This window comes from Myxine glutinosa, chromosome 2 (assembly GCF_964187855.1).
Source record: "Myxine glutinosa chromosome 2, kmMyxGlut1.1, whole genome shotgun sequence".
Taxonomy (NCBI): Eukaryota; Metazoa; Chordata; class Myxini; order Myxiniformes; family Myxinidae; genus Myxine; species Myxine glutinosa.
Window position 1 is genome coordinate 29,531,728 of NC_136262.1, and position 6,000 is coordinate 29,537,727.

General features: G+C 45.0%; 1 protein-coding gene across 1 annotated transcript in view; it reads right to left on the reverse strand.

Annotated features, from left to right (window-relative positions):
* LOC137420616 (uncharacterized) overlaps positions 1-5,535 on the reverse strand; it is a 110,999-nt gene extending 105,464 nt beyond the window's left edge. Inside the window, exon 1 of the mRNA XM_078773056.1 lies at positions 3,922-5,535. The gene's annotated coding sequence lies outside the window, so the exon portion shown is untranslated. The remainder of the gene's footprint in view (positions 1-3,921) is intronic.
* Between the last annotated feature and the right edge of the window lie 465 nt (positions 5,536-6,000).

Genomic DNA, 6,000 nt, shown 5'->3' on the forward strand with positions numbered 1-6,000 from the left:
ATGTATTCATCTCAAAAACACACTTATTTCAGTTCTAAAGCATCTGTATGTGTATGAAAGTACCCAGAATTAATATTGTGGGGGAGCCGAATGTCAAATTCTTACAATGCATGTATAATTGTCACGACATTTCAACACTTTTTCAATGTTTCTTGCACACCTTCATTTTGAATATAAATGATAAATTGTTATATATTTTGTATTCATTTGACATATATAAATATCATGAAACATTTACTCCTACTCAATTCTATTTCTGCAATATTGTCGCAAAGCTTAAAGATGCATTGTCACGTTTGCAGCCATAGTTTCTGGCAGTCAGGTAACATTTTTCTCAATGATTAGCATGTATATGACATGTCCATATGTCAAGAAACAACTCTTGGCTCTTAAAAGAAGTTCCACCAATAGCCTGAGGATGACGGTCTTTATTAAAACCAACGTATACAGATCCGGAGGAAGGCGAACATCTACAGCACGACTTGCCCTCATGCCACGTTCAGCCCTTCCTGGTGTGCAAAGATTCACAGTTTACTTATATAGGAACACGATTATCAGAAAATCTCCGAGAGAACAAAGGAACTGGCGAGAGTTCCTCCCACCGTTATCCCTAGCCCCACCGTTATCCGCTCTGTCATTCGGGGGAGTGCAGCACACACCTTATCATTCGGACCAGATGTAGTTTCAAAGCTCCGAGGTGACAGAAAATGTAACTCACAGAGAGAAGAGTGCATGCTTGGCCCAGATAAGACCATTATTCAAAGGTTTACAATCCGAGCAATTTACATGAAACTACACATTCCACGCGCGTATAAACGTCCGCCAGCCCGCGGCTCGAGGCGCCATCTGCGAATCAAAGAGGGTTTTTACGACCGGACTTATCTAGGTGAAAGGGCACACGTATACGAAAAACCATTTGCCCAGCACGACCGAAGCGAGCATTTCTCATTTATACTAAAGCGAAGAGAAAAGCCCTTTATTCACTTATGAAAATAGCATATAAGCAACATTAAAATCATAACATATTATTCAAGACGTCTTATACAGAATTCTTAGCAATAACGAATCTACGACTTGACATTCCTTCCTCTTGTCTCGTCGAGATAAAGTATCTTAAGAGACAACGTGCCACATCGGGCTTTATTGAAAAATAATTGTGTAATGCGGGTATCTCCCAAGGGCATATCGTGCGCCCAAAGCGCCTCGCCCGTGCATTTGGCGAACGTGTCGTGTGGTGCGTGCTTGGAGCCTGAGGGCTCAGAACATGAAAGTCCATTAACGTTTCGGATCCACAACGAAGGCGTCTGGTCCAGATGAGGTTCTGCTCCGCCAGGGGGCCAACAACCTCCCCTGCGGAACTTGCTCCCCCCACCCTTTGCAGACTCGGTCCTTGCAGATCTTCGAAGTTAATCAACGATCATGCCCATGAGATCTCTCACGTGCTGCTGTTCTGGGGAATACATAATATTGTCAGTATCTTGTGTCTCAATTTCCTGGTCAGGGTACAGAGCGTAAAAATCCGATTCACTTGAAGCATTTGAACTTAATACATATGAAGCAAAGAGAGGAACTTCCTTTATGTCAAAGTCTCCCTTGGGCGCCTGGTCGGCTTGCGGGTCTAAGATATCCACGTCGGGTCCCTCGACCGCCAGACCCAGCGTCGCAATCAGATCCATAGTTGGGTCGGAAGGGGGCGTGCAGCTGTCAGCTTGTAATACATAAGCAGCGTTAGCCAGTACACGCAAGGGGTTTATAGCACAAGTATCACAGTCATCACATACACCGTTACAGGCAGCAGCCAGTTCCCACATGGGATCCACACAAGTATCACAGTCGTCACAAAATTCAATACAATTTTCTGGAGCGTTGGTCGCAACTGCCTTGTTGAAGGACCCGTTCAGGTCGACGGCCTCTGTGGTCAGAGCCATAGTCGTTGTCGGCGGCTTCTTCACTTTCCATCCTGTAAAATACTTTCTCATACAGAGGAGGACTAGAGATTTCATTAGTGCCCCCCAAATTACTACCCCGATTATCACAGCCAGTGCGGTCAATAACCACTTCACTATGGTGCCCGTCCATCCCCGGAACCAGTCAGTGAGCCAGCTAAATGTATAAGAATTTTCGCGCGCGATCCGATCGATCGTCAGGGCGTGGCTAGTTTCCCTTAGTCTCACTATTGCGGCTGACACTCCTTCAGATGGATCGGGTATGTAAGTGCAACATTTTCCCTCTATAATTCCGCATACCCCTCCTTTCTCTGCCAAGAGCATGTCCAAAGCCACCCGATTCTGCATCACCATTGTACGCATGTGAATCACCGTATCCAATAGTATGTCATGAGCCGTAGCGGTGTCGTTTGCCACCTTTTCTAGGGCCAAAGCCAATTTATCTATCCGGAAACTATCCATGACTGTGCCCGCTCCTGGGAAGAAGAAACCAAACACCTTTTCCCATAGGCTCCCGTGTAGTTTAGTGGTTCCATCTTCGTTCATGACTGACCTCTTATAACGCCTGTCCAAGGACTTTGGGTCTAGCTCATCCAGTATCTCAACGTCAGGAAGGACTGAACCCAGATAACATGTGCCCCCCCAATTATTTGGTAAATAGGGGTAAGCCTTGTCGCCGCATATAAACATTGTCCCATGGGGTGGGACCAGGTGGGTGGATAAGCACCGGAGTCCCTTTACCACCCCATTAATCCTACTAACCCCCCTGGAGAATGTTATAGCCGTTATGTTGTGGTTGTGTTTATCTTGCAGTACTATTCGTAATGTAATCCCTGAGCTCCCTTGTCCCAGCTTCCCGGGGAGAGTGTAGGCGCATTCTGATTCTCCCATACGCAAGTGGCCGGAACCCTGGAGGCAGACCCTCCCTTTCTGTGGTTTGACCCAGACGGGGGCAGGCCTCTCGGCCACATGGGCAATCATTGACGGGCGATAATTAAATTGTCGATTGCAACTCTTGCCGTTGTCAACCCCTTCTCTTTCCAGCGTGGTGACTAAACATGGGGAATCGATAGGTTGTGAGCAGAGGTCATTGAGGGACAGAGGTAGCACTATCATGTGTATTCCTGTGGTGCCTGCTTGGGGAAAGTGCATGCACGACCAGCAGTGTGTCCTATTTTGAATTGTTGCCACCTCCCTGGCCACTTTCCAATATGTGTTTTCCCCCCTCTTTGGGGCCTTATCCTGGGGGTGTGGCGTGAGTATGTATTCGATGCATGGTGTGTGTTTAGTTTCGCCACTGGCCGCTCCTGGGGTCCAGACGCTGCACCGGACCTGCATAGTCATGCCTTTCTCTAGGCGCGTGCGTGTTTGTAGCTTAAAATCAGGGGTTCCCCATTTGTATCCTGGTTGGGCCAAGGTCTCAATGCTAGCTTGCCCGTTTTCCCGGAACTCTCGTTGCTTTTGTAGTACCATGCCAACGCGTCCAGGCCCTGCCGACAGTGCTAGCCAATTTATGTTCACCCAATTTGTGTGCAGGGCTTTCTGTTCGAAACATGGTAGTGATACTCTTTGTCCCCATGTTACGGTGAGGTGTCGGGTTTCGTTTTCGCATCTATTGGAATCGGAGTTTCCCCTAGCTGCTGTCGCTATCAATAGTATTGTACCTATGATTAGGCCCATCCTTACTGTGGTTGCTGTGGTGTAGTGTCTGGTGCTTGTATGGCCAACTTACAGTGCGTGGCGTGGATCCACGAGGTCTTGCCCTCGCAAAAGACTGCCGTTGGTGTAGTCAGCAACACCTGGACTGGTCCCTTCCACCTTGGTTCCAAGGCGTTCTTGCAGGTGAAGTGCTCCACGAACACCTGGTCTTTTTCCTCTGGTGGAACACCTGGTCCACAAGTCTCCTGGGAACACCTGGTCTACAGGTCTCCAATTCATAGATTCAATTCATTCAATTCATAGTTTCATAGAACACCTTTTCTCCAATTTCCTAATCCACTTTTTTCAAGTGGATCCAATTTTATCCAATATTCAATTTTTAAATTCAATCCCATTTAATCCAGTCCAATTCAAATTAAATTCAATCCTTCTCTCAGCATCCCATTACCTGTTTCCAACATCAATAAAAATAAAATTATAAAATTAATAAAAATCAATCATCTCAAATCTCAAATCAAATCAAAAAATCAATCAAAATCATAAAAAATCAATAAAATAATAAAAATAAACGAAAATTACTTCAGCTAGAGTTTCAACTAGAATTAACACAAACAAGCCACCATTAACCTCCATTAACCTCCCCCTATTATTTATTTATTTTCACGAATAAACAAATAATAGAAATAACCTGGTCTACTTCCAATTTCAATTCTGGTCAGTTCTGGTGTCTGGTCACACACAATGTTTTCCTCACCCACTGTGATTCGCTCAAAATAGATTCTCACTGTTATGTCTGAAATTCGTCTCATGAAAACCCATTCAAGAGTCCGGTGTAACAGACAGCCAAACACATAGACACGCCGAAGACCCCAGGGTACCCATCAAACTAGCTTGTCCCCAGATCCACAACACAGCGAAACATGTAACTTTACTAAAACTAGAACGGGCACTCGGTAGAGCGCATACCTTCGCCGCAGCTACTTTTGTTGCCAAAATAAAAGACTACAAGATCTGTGTAGCAAAGCCACACCTACGTTGTCATGCGGGAAGATTTGTTTCAAATTAAACCATTCTATCCCGCCAAAAGTTTGATATTGTAATCACATCCATGACCTTTTCATGACCTTGACCTTGACCTTTGACCCGATCAATTCCAAAATCTAATCAAATGGTTCCCGGATAATAACCTATCATCCCACCAAATTTCATGCGAATCGGTTGAATACTTTTTGAGTTATGCGAATAACATACACATACACACACACACACACACACAGACATACAAATAAATACACAGCGATCAAAACATAACCTTCCGCTTTTGCGAAGGTAATAATCACTTACTCATAACTAATACTCATAATAACTCATAATTACTTATGTAATTACTCATGCCAATACTTACTTAAAATAATGTAATATCCCAATCTTCACCCCCTATGCAAATCGAAGCACCCCGGACAATCCACAACCAATATCAACCACTGTAGCCGCCTTCCCGACTCCAGGCAGCCACACACAGCCACATACATCTCCATCCACATCACACAAGACAACAGCCAACGAGTGTGTCCACCACACAGAAACCTTTGGCAATGCAACAACCGAACTCCCAGACAACCAACAACAAAACCCAATCCATCTCCATGGCTCATCAAGCAGTTCCAACTTAATCCAGCTTCACATACCGATTTCCCCAAAAACTCGTGAAACTTCACCCCCATTCTGGAAAAACCCTGGACTAAACCCTGACACCCTAAATAACTTCAGACCCATCTCCAACCTACCCTTTCTGTCAAAAGTTTTGGAACGTGCTGTGGCCACTCAACTCAAACATCACCACTCTGCCAATAACCTGTATGAAACATCCCAATCCGGATTCTGCTCCAGCCACAGTACTGAAACTGCTCTCCTCAAAGTCACCAGCGACCTTCTCTCTCCTCTGACGCCGGCAACCTCAACATTTTCATCCTCCTCACCTCAACGCCTCCTTTGACATCATCAATCACACCATCCTCCTCACCCTGTTTAGACCAGCTTGTGCCTATTAAACCGAAATCAGTTCACTCCCAAGCCTACAAGGACCACCTACAGCACTGCAAAGATGTCCTCTACTCCACCTACTACTCTCAAATTATCCACTCTGGCTCCGGAATCCCAAAAGCACTCTTCTCTACAATAAACAAACTAAATAAACAAATAAATAAACAAACTTTACAACGTGAACAAACTCTTCAGCGCCCTGGATACCACCACCTGTCATTCAGAGTAGACAACAGCATCTCCTTTCTGGCTTTCAGCATCTCCTTTCTCCTTTCTGGCATCCAAATAAAATTCTGGCTTCAAATCAACTTCCTCGAACTTAACTATGATAAATCTAAATTAATCTTCGTTT